This window comes from Hermetia illucens, chromosome 4 (assembly GCF_905115235.1).
Source record: "Hermetia illucens chromosome 4, iHerIll2.2.curated.20191125, whole genome shotgun sequence".
Lineage (NCBI taxonomy): Eukaryota > Metazoa > Arthropoda > Insecta > Diptera > Stratiomyidae > Hermetia > Hermetia illucens.
Genome location: NC_051852.1, coordinates 81,378,954 through 81,390,213, shown reverse-complemented (window position 1 = coordinate 81,390,213; position 11,260 = coordinate 81,378,954).

Below are 11,260 nucleotides of genomic sequence, written 5' to 3'. Positions count from 1 at the left end.
ATTCCGATCATTTTTGCATTTCATATTTTAAACTTCTTCCATATTGTTTATAATAATAATTTAGTCAATATTTTGTTTAAATTGCATCATGTCGTTCTGGTCAATATATACATAAAAGAATAAATATAAATAATAAAAGCAAAGAAAGATCGACAGAGCAAGGAATAAGAATTAAGTGGCTGTTACCTAGCTTTTTCATAAATAATTAAAAACACATTCGTCATCATCTCCTTTAGGTAACTAAGTAAACCATTATAACTTAATTAACGAAAACTTCCAAATTTGCCTAGTAAATCATATGGAAAATTTCCCTATTCAAAAGCTGTTGATAATGAGAGAATTTCCACTTGATTTACACCTTTATTGTTTTTCAGTATTTCAAAATAACATGTAAAGTATCTTTTTCGGTAATGGTCGGTAATCGTGTGAGTGCTTTCTTCTTACGAAATCTTCACCATTTAATGCGCCGCGGGCCAGTGCATTCCTCACGCTGTTTTATCAGTTGCTTAATTCAAAGGACGGCAATCAACGGCCGGTGTTGAGGTGCGATGGTCTGATAGGCAACGACTTTGCAATCAGTGACGGAGGAAAAATGTCGGCGTCATATGAGAATATAGTCGATTTGCGTTTTACTGTTCCTACTATAAAATGTAGGAAGATGAGACAATCGTTTGATGAATCATGTATTCACAAGTGCAAGTGCGCAAAGTCGATAATACGCTCGCCACCCTCATTGCGCGCTCCGAGTGCCTTTCCCCCCTGGGCATCTGTTACCGTCTGCCTTTTCACCCACATGACCATTAAGATTGCCGGCAATGATAATATAGTCGTCGGCAGGCACGTTACAAGTCTTTGCATCGAGAAATTGCCAGAAGTCATCTTTCTAAGATCGTCCTGTCTGTGGTATATACGCGGTGAAGAAGTGAATAGTGCGATCAGCTAATATAATGGTGAGCTTCATCAGCCGATCATCAAATCGTTCGATTTCTTTAATGGCATCACGGAAACCCTATGAGATCGCAATGCCAACACCATATTGAATGTGTGGGCTATCAAAATAGAGAAGTTTATAGCCATTTTTACCGCGATCTCGTTCAATGTCGCAGCTTTTGTCATCAGACCATCGGGTTTCTTGCAAAGCGCAGATATCAATGCCCCTTTTGCGAAGGGCTCTTGCGAGTTCCTCGGTCCTTCCAGTGAGGGTACCAACATTTAGCGTGTTTTGTTCGTTTTAGTCGGACTAACTTTCTTACGTCCTGACGCCGTCCATGCGCCAAGAACCCTTGTCCATTTCTCCACAAGACCGGGCCCGTCCTGCCGCGTCGACTGAGGTGGATGCCCTAGTATTTTTCCGAGACTTGTGACTCAATCCGGTCATCATGTTTGTAACGACATTGTATGCATTTTCTTGGTCGGTCTGTCGCGGGACCTGTCATCAAGAGTGACCGGGTAGGATTTATCATAGTGGAAAAACACCAACTATATTCTATTTATCTATTTCCCTGATCTCAGCATTTAATTTTTTGTTTTACTGAGGATAGTACAGAGTACGGTGCCTCAAACCCTCCTCTTTTGCCTGGGCTTGGGACCAGTATACTATGTTAATAGCAGAGTGGAGTTAATAGACCACAGTATTCAGTCTGAGAAGAAAATGTAATATTCTCAATCTTTGCTATTTTTGTCATGACCTTCAGATATAAAATGCAAAACTTCATTGTCGTTCACTGAAAGTGGAATTAAAGCCCGAATATTAAGAAATTTAAATTTCATCGCTGCTAATTACTATCAGGTATTTACCCGAAGCAAGCCAAAAATTGGAAACCACCTCAATTGCTTCTATTACTTTATTTTCTACCAAAATTGTCTTACCCCTAAAAGTTATTTAATTACCTCCTTAAAATGGAAGTAGGCTCAAAAGAGGCGGTATAATTTCAAGGTTGAAACCAAAAAGCAGATGTTGTATTCCAAAAAATATGAAAAGGTTAACTACTTACAAGATGCCATTGGACCATTACAATACCAGACCGAATACAAATCCTGATAGAAAATTGATGGCCAACTCAAACTTTTTCAAAGAATCCCAAAGTTGCTATAAAATTTTATAGTAAAATACTAAAAGAATTCTGATTTTGCAATGGAAAATCGAAATTTCAAAGTTTCTTCTTCAAATCTATTCCATATTAATTGAATAAATAAAGCGAATTTCTAAAAGCTGACAATACAAAGCCCAACATGAAGTCGCATCGCTTTAATATACAGTGATCCACAGCTCCTCAAGACCACAATTTCTTCCGTTCACTATCTGAATTCGCATTGGTCGTTAATACTTTACTTATACAGAAAAAATTATAAATTTTGACGGCCGGAAAACGTGTACTTTTCCTCGTGAATTCCGTCGCGGTGATAATCCTCAATGTTGTCCGCTTCTGTTTGTGGACGTTTAATCAAGTTAACTGACTCAGCACTCAAATTCCCAATCAATTTCACCATGTTCGATTGTTAAACTTGCCAGTTTTCAAGCTATAAAATCCACCAAATTTAGAGAAACTGCACGAAACGATTAACTCTGGAAAATCCTACGAGCTACAATCTTTAGTTTAATCCTCCCTGATAGAGAAGGAAAATCGTGGAAAAAACAACCAAAAGCTCATAGCTTGAGACAGATCCACATGATCCAAAGACTCTCTGGGAAAACTACTTGAAGGGTGAACCTCATAAAAATAATCAAACCAAACGTACAATCTTCGTTCACAAAAGCTGCAAACAGTTGCCTCTCTCCAAGACACCCAACGAACTCTCTGGTCCAGGTAATTAGTCATCCATCCATCAGGCGGTTCCGGTCTCGCTAATCTCCCAAACAAAATACATTTTCAGTCACCTCAACCAGAAGCAAAGCGTTAGGCCTTAGGTTACGATAATGCGTAACCTTGGCAAGTTTATGTGATCGGTCATGCAATATTCGAAAATAATCGTCATTTCCGAACAGACATTTTTAAAATATAAATGAGTTTTAGAGAAAGGTAACAAGTTTTAATAAATGAAATGAAATTATTAATGTTAAAATTTTAAATGGTTGATGTAAGTGAATATCAGGGTGGGAAATAGGAAATCGGGAGGAGCATATTGGGAAAGTAAAGGGGTGTTAAAATGGATAAAAAGGGAAGAATATTACATTTTATTCCATGCATTTCTTTTCCAGATTGTCTCTGAAAAGGCGAATGAAGTACTGCACATATAGCAAAGCTACAAACTGACCGAAGAACCCTCTTAAGTTCATCCTAGATTCACCATGCTATGCAGTAGCATAGAGAATAATGCCGTGCATAATATTACTATTAGCTGCACACAGCTATTATTATAAAAGTTGTAACAGGTCAAACTTATCAATTGACGCGAATTTACAATATCTGAAGTCATAGAAATAAGATGCTGAAATCAAAATTAGAGAGAATAATTCACATACTGACGAAATATAAAAGTCCCATATCTGAAGAAGCTACTATTTCCCAGTCCTGGTTTACATCATGTTAAACTCCTTCTGTCAAGCATATAAAGTTCACTGTTGTCGATGCAGTCCTTTCCAGAGCAAATTATTTGTGTAAATGGATCTCGAAATAATACACAATTGAATTTTTAAGTGCATTGAAGCGGAACAGTCAGGCACTCAAAGTTCCTTTGGTAATTTTTCAACGATCCCTGCAACTTCTAATCGATCACAGTTATCCGCATTTCGGACAATCATGGGATAGTACGCCACAGGTTATATTTATATATATATAGCTAGGTTATATTTATTAATTCGAAATATCGGTTTTGTAAGGTTAGTGCTAGTACCTCTTTCATTTGAATAGACCGTCAAAACTTCTGTTGTGTCCAGATTCCACTTTTTGATAAGTTGGTCGAGATAAGCTTTGCTATCAATTTCTAGGAAATAGTGAGTACCTGAAAGTTGGATGTTCCATTTGGTAGTGGCTATAACGGGAACAAAGGGGAATGTTTAGAAAACGCTTCTTTGATGAACACCGTCATAGGCACGAAGGGATATACCTACTAATAATAATAATCGTTGGTGCGACAATCCAATTTAATCTGGCCCTTGAAGCGTGTCAGAGCACTTCATTCAAGACCGTTACCACACACGACAGTACATTATAGGAGGCAAGGTAGTTAGTATTATGCTCGCCATATATTATAACCCTCATTCGACTTAGGTACTCATACACAGCTGAGTCGACGAGTACCCGACATCCAGTCAAAATACAAATCTTACCGCCACCAGTGACATTCTAGAGACTCCGTACAGCAGCCTAACTACTGAGCATCCAATCACGGATCGTGATAGAGTAATTTAATCCAGCATACTAGTTCAGTTCTTCTGGCACTAGGTGTTGCCGCCAAGCATACCAGATAAATTTCTCTACACAAGGTCAAACGCCTTCTCTAAATTCAAAAATGGAATGTAAAAGAGCCATGCTTCTCACAATGCTTCTTCCAAATAACCGTACGGCGTCTGTTGGGTCAGTAGTTTTACAGTTCTTGACAATAACAGCCTGGTTTACGGTGGTTTGAACAATGTCGCCACTACGGTTGTCAAGCATGCGTTCAAAAATCTTCATGCTATAGGACGAATTAGACTACAATTTGAAAATTCTGCTGCGATTCAACAATCCAGTGAGCCATAGTATCGCTATTCGCTATCAAAGGTCAGGACAATTTTGTAAAACTTAAGATAATACATTCTATTCTACCTGCGTACAAAATCCATCCTTACCTTATAACCTAACTTGTAACTGAACTCATCTGAAAGGTTCTTTTTACTAGTTACTTGTTTAATTACTCTTTATCTGTACATAAACGTCTATGGCTTAACTTTCTATTACACGGCCATTATCGAAGTTTTGTCCATTACACACTGCTTTAGCTGCTTTGTTCACCAGCTTCAAATAGAGAAAAGACATTTCATCTACTTCGCTGAAGGCATTTTCCAATAGTCATCATTCGATAACAAACATCGAAAACCATGATGGACTGGCTACGATATTCATTTGAAAGACCATAAAGGAGCAAGTACAACTTTCGCAAAAAAATCCTGTACAGCTCTACCACACCATTCTCCACATTATTTAAAGCAAAATAAAAGTAAAAACTCATAAAATTTTTAAAATTTAACGTGGTGGTAAAAGCCAATGTTATTCAAACCAAATTGGAGTGCCTAAGGCATAAAGTAATGCTAGAAAGTCGATAGGAAAATTCTAAGGTGATGTAACCTTGCTCGAGCACAGCCCATTTGGCACCGTTCAGCAAAACGTTAAAAAAATACTTGTGCAGTCAGAAAAAAATTTACAACTTTCGAAGCGAAATGAAAACAAATAATTTTCCAACTTTTTCCTCTCCTCGAGATCTTGCTAACCAAACAAGAGTGAGAGATGCTGCAAAAATACATACAACGGCTTTCAGTTAGAATGCGTTAAAAACTTTACGGCAGTTTGGTCGTAAACAATATGGGAATATTCTCTTCGGTGAAGCAAACATTCAAGGAAAATTTCAGCCTTTTATGGCAATCCCTCGGATTTTTACTCATACCCGAGTCGAATGGCGGAAAGATAAAGTTATTTACTGACAACTTCTTTCCAGAAGCAGAAGAAAAAGGAGCTTTTCATTGCAAAGTGCATTGAAAATATATATAAGCTGCGGGAGACCGGGGATATATTTGTAAAGAGTGCAAGGACTAAGACATCCTTCTGGAGAAGAGAGCTGAGTGAAATCATTGTTACTGGATTCTTCTACATTAAATAATGAAACATTATGTTGAATGCAAACTCCAGGGCAATGTTTAGTAACCTCACGCCCGATTAATGTTTTAGTGAAAATGCTCCCATTTAACTAGAGAGGCAGATGATAAATGCCAAGATTTTTTAGCAAAACTACGTATGTATGCCGAGAGATAAAAAGTAATAAGGTTTACCTACAAATTTATTCCAGAAACCTAACTTCCAGCGGGTTTCGATTTGAGTTTGATGCACCTATATTTGCATATAACGTTCTTATTCTCTCTCTATGGAACAAGCACATACTTCCATACAAATGTAATCTGCATCCCTGCTCGGTACATTGTTCTCAAGTGGAATTCTATGATTGTTGGCTTCGATTCAAATAAATATGAAATCAGGTATCAACTCGGCACTGTTTCTGCACGAAATCTCAGCATTGTTGCATACTGAGGAAGGATCAATTCTAAGAAATTTTAAAGCTTCATTGTCGGTTACAATGATTATTCGTAAATCCCATGATGAATATACAATAAGGAGCAGGGATCGCCGATATGGACGATTTGATGCAAGACCCTTTACCCTGAGAGTCTAGTGCTGAATTTATGGGAACCAACTTCGAATACAATGAAGTAATTCGGTCGTATTAAACGATTGGGTTGTCATAACTTTTCAAAAGTATATTATAAATACTTTCTTAAATAACATAAAACCAAAATGTAATTTCCATAAACGCTCAAAGGTACAGGGTACGGCAGCATAACTTCCTTTTTTCAAAACTCAATAAAAACTTTTGTATGCGTCGGAAAATGTTTATTTATTTTTTATAATGTAGGTACATGTCTAAAGTTTTTATTTACATTGTTTTGAAGATCAAATCTGTTAGGTGACGTCCCCCATTCTCCATACATTGCATAAACCGATTTCTGACGTTTGTCATGACTCTTGTTAGCATAGCAGGTGTTATGTTGGCAATTTCTTCTTGGATGCTGGTCTTCAAATCTTGTAGGCTTCTTGGACGGTTTACATAAACACGGGATTTCAAAAAACCCCATAGAAAAAAATCACAAGGCGACAGATCGGGAGAGCGTGCCGGCCATTCCAAATCGCCTCTAATTGAGATAAGGCGCTCTGGAAAGTGTTCCCTCAAAACAACCATCGATGCTCTTGAAGTGTGTGCTGTTGAACCGTCTTGTTGAAACCAAGTGTCCCCCAAATCCAAATTTTCTAGCCGTGGGAAAAAAAAATTCTGTAGCATGTTTACATACCGGTCCGAGTTCACTGTCACTGTTCTCAAAAAACCAGGGACCAATAATTCCAGCTGAGGAAATTGCACACCACACTGTGACTTTGGGTGAATGCAAAGGCTTTTGATGCAATTCTCGAGGGCACTTTTTTTTTTTTTTTGGGTATAGGGTAGGTGAATGCGTGTACGCACAGAGTGTTGGACTCCCGCAACAGCACGCTGGCGGACTACCAACTAAACACCTCCCTGTTATCAGAGAACTAGCCTGCAACCGTTTGACACATTACTTCGGGCTAGCCCTCCCGTTCTCCCGGCTTTGGGAGCCTTCAAGTCAGGGAATTCCTTTCACCAACGGAAGAGGAGGGGAGGAAGGGAGTTGTTAGTTCAGGGAACCCCTTACCGTCCGATCCCTCTGCCGGTCGAGTTCAATCTTCTTCGTAGTAAGAAGAGCCCGAACATAATGCGCAATACGATTCCAGCTGCCAGCGCTCTTCAGCATCTCTCTGACAATGTTGTCTGGAGAGAGCTCCCCTGTGTCCGCATAAAGCTGCTGGCGGAGGCCGTCCCACCTCTCGCAAGAGAAAAGGTGTGTTCAGCGTCATCCGCCACTCTATTGCAGAACACACAATCAGGAGATCGCGCCTTCCCAACCCTGTGCAGGTAAGACTGAAAACCTCCATGCCCAGTTAGAAGTTGGGTAAGGAAGTAATCAATTTTACCGTGCTTTCTGTTCAACCACGGGTCTAATTTGTCGATGAGCCGCGCAGTCCACTTGCCCCTTGGCTCATTTTGCCAAGAAAGTTGCCACTCGTTAAGGGTGCGTTGACGTTCTTCACGGGCAACCACTTCTCTTAAGTTTTCGCTCTTACGGCGATAGATAGCTTTGCGCTCCTTGGCAAGGAGGCGTACAAACGTTGTGCCAAACGGCGGAGCTTATGACACCCCTTCCGTAGGTCGGCAATTTCCGCCGTCCACCAGTACATAGAAGGCTTGTCGGCCTCGAGGGTTGGTGTCAGCCCAGTAGCACATGTTTTGTTTGTTAACCGACCCACACAAATGAAAATGGGCTTCATCGCTAAAAAAAACAATAGCACCCGCGGGAATGACATCAAGAAGAAGCTCACTTGCGTTCATCCGAGAATTGAAGTCACGTTCTGAAAATTCCTGCACTATCACCATCTTATAGGGATGAAAATGAAGATCATCACGAAGAATTCTTCTCACAGAACGATCGGACAGTCCAAGGGCAGATGCGTGTTTGCGCGAATAATGTATTTAACATACGAAATTAAAAAGAAAAGAACACGGTGTCGGTTAATTTTCTAAACGTCGCAATTTATTGAATTTTTGTACAGAACAGACCCCTTACATGTCATTACATACTATATTTATTTGCTATTTCTGCTAAGTTAGCGAAAACTGTCGATTTCGTATTATTTGCAGTTATTGGGGTCAACGGAATTTGTTGACTTTTACCTGGTATATCCGGTATATTTACCTGCTCAGCAATATTGTTGATTGGTCGATGTAGGTGAGTATCGGGCTCGTTGGGATTGTACGTTACTCCTCCCCGCTTTGAGTGGAAATTCTCCTGAATTTTCTGTATTACATATGCTTTCTTTACTCGACATCGAGTGATAAATACCAATACAATAATAATTATAATCATCAATATTACTAAAAAACTACCATACATATATCTTGACAATTCTTTATGAAATTTCAGTTCCTTAATTTCTTTTAGGTTCCCAATTGTTCCCGATACTATTTCTTCAAATGTTATCATTTTCTCAAAACTATAATTAACTTGATTTTGTGGAAAAAAATATTTTTCTTTAATCATCTGTTTGTTATTATAAAATGTCTGTCTCAAAATTTTTATTTCGCAATTATAAAAATTTAGCAAATTGTTTTTATTTAATGTTATATTCCTATTGTCACAATTTTGTTCTAATTTCATTTCTCTAGCGTTTTTCACAATAATGGATTCATCATCTATAATCTGAACTTTAGTTACATTGTAAAAAATTAATTTACAGCTTTTATCAAGAACACAATTTTTACTTAATTTTAATTCGTTTAACATTAATTGTGGTTGATAAACAAATGTGTCGTTTCTGACTTCTACAATCAATTCATCCTCACTATTGATTTCCAAATTTTCTTCATTTGGCAATGGCGTTATTAATTTAACATCTGTGGTTATATAATTCTTCGGAATTTTAATTGCTATTACAATGAATTTCTGCTTATATTCTAATACTCCTACTTTAGCTAATTTCAATTTATAAAAGTCCAATTGATATTCTTCTATTTCCTCAGGTGTAAGTATACTTGGATGCAACAGGTTAAATTTTGCCGATACAATATTATCTTGTATTTGATTTAGTTTATTTTCCAAAAATTGTAATTTGAACATCTAATCTAAATAAAGTTGTTGGTGCATCATTTTTCTGTTTTCATCCTTAATTCCAATAAACAAATCTAAAATTTTTCTTCTATCCTTCTTTACAATTTCTTTTAAATATTCTATGGATTTATTAAAGTGTTGATTGATTTTAATTTGTTGATTAATTGCAATAATAGAATTGTGACTATTTGTTTCCGCTATCTTTAAATGATTTAAAATATCTTTCCTATCCTCGTTATCCATAGTGCCGAACAAAAATTTTTCAGTACTACCAACAATGTCAAAAAGTCCTCTTTTCTGTCTTCCTACCCGATATGGCATAATTGATTTTGTTTTAGCAACTACCGTATCAATTTCTCTATCAATTATATTTCTGTTTTCAAAATCTAAATGTTTCAAATTTACTCTTATTTCAACTATTGTTTTTAAAATTTCTTCTGGATTGATTACATGCAAAATAGTGTTAGTCTCGTTGACAATTGAACGGTTTTAACTTTCAATTTCAAATATCCCAATTGTTCATCGATTGATGTCGTTAATAATCCTGCTTGAGTTGTTGTTGTCATGAGTATTAGTAGTAGTATGACCTGTAAATTTATTTGGTCGTTTAATGTTTGTCAAATGTACTCTAGCCAAATTTTTAATTTTGTACCTTGTTTCTTCTTTATGTCTTACATGTCTGTAGTTTTTAATCGGACCTTCTTGTCTTTTTTCTATATAGTCCTCCCTACTTATGTTAGCCTTCTGTATTCTCTTAAATTTACTATCTTTCACTAAATTATGTAATTCTTCGGCACTAACCCTATCCTTAGCTTCTCTTGGCGTTGTCTTAATGGTAGAATGATACCTATCATTGTAATTCCCTAATACTATTTGCATTCTCATCTCTATTGATAAACTTTTATCATCTATCCCCGTTATCTTTTCTAAAATGGAAGAATGTAGCCTCTCTACATCTGAATTTCCCGTATGGCTGTTGGGCGTTGTCCAATGAACCTCTACATTGGTCTGATTCAAATATTCCTTAATCTGTTCAGTTTTGAACTCGTTGTCTGATATAAGCAACCTAGGCTTACCAAATTTTGCGAAATGCTCCACCAAAATAGCGTTCTTACACCTCCAATTCCTATCCCCAATAGTATATGCTACCGCAAATTTCGTTAGCTTATCTATAATCGTAACAAACGATTTTTTCTCTATATGAAAAATATCTAGATGTATTATTTCGTTCTTACCAGTTGGCGTTTCTGTGAGATTAAATTTTGGCTTTATCGGGCGCCTATCATACTTGATCTCCTGACACTTTCTACAGTTATTGATAACCAGCTGTATATGTTCATGTAACTTAGGGAAATATATTTTATCTTTGAGGGTGTAATAAGTTTCATTGATCCCGCTATGCATAGATTCCTTTGTATGATAAATTGAAATTTGTTTGTGCAGCTCTTCCTCAGTTTTAATTTCAGTTACTCTTTGTGTACACTTGATAAACCTTAAACCTTTATCGTGAGAAAACAACTGTATAATGATCTGCTGAACTATATTGTAATGTTTGTCCTCGACCTCTGAATATATACCCACTTTACCTTTTCCATTAATAAATTCCCCCAACACCTGCTTTATTTTCTCAACATTTTCTAACGGATTCAATTTCAAAATTTTCCGACCCTGTAGCAACTCAATTTCACTATCAGCATCATATGACAAAATAACTTGAGTCCTAAATTTGTTGACTAGTTCTTCCTTTATTCCTATATGATCTAGTTTTTGCTCTTCAACTGAATGTCTAGTCTCTGTTAATTCCATATTTGATTCTGACTCATTATCTTGGTTTAT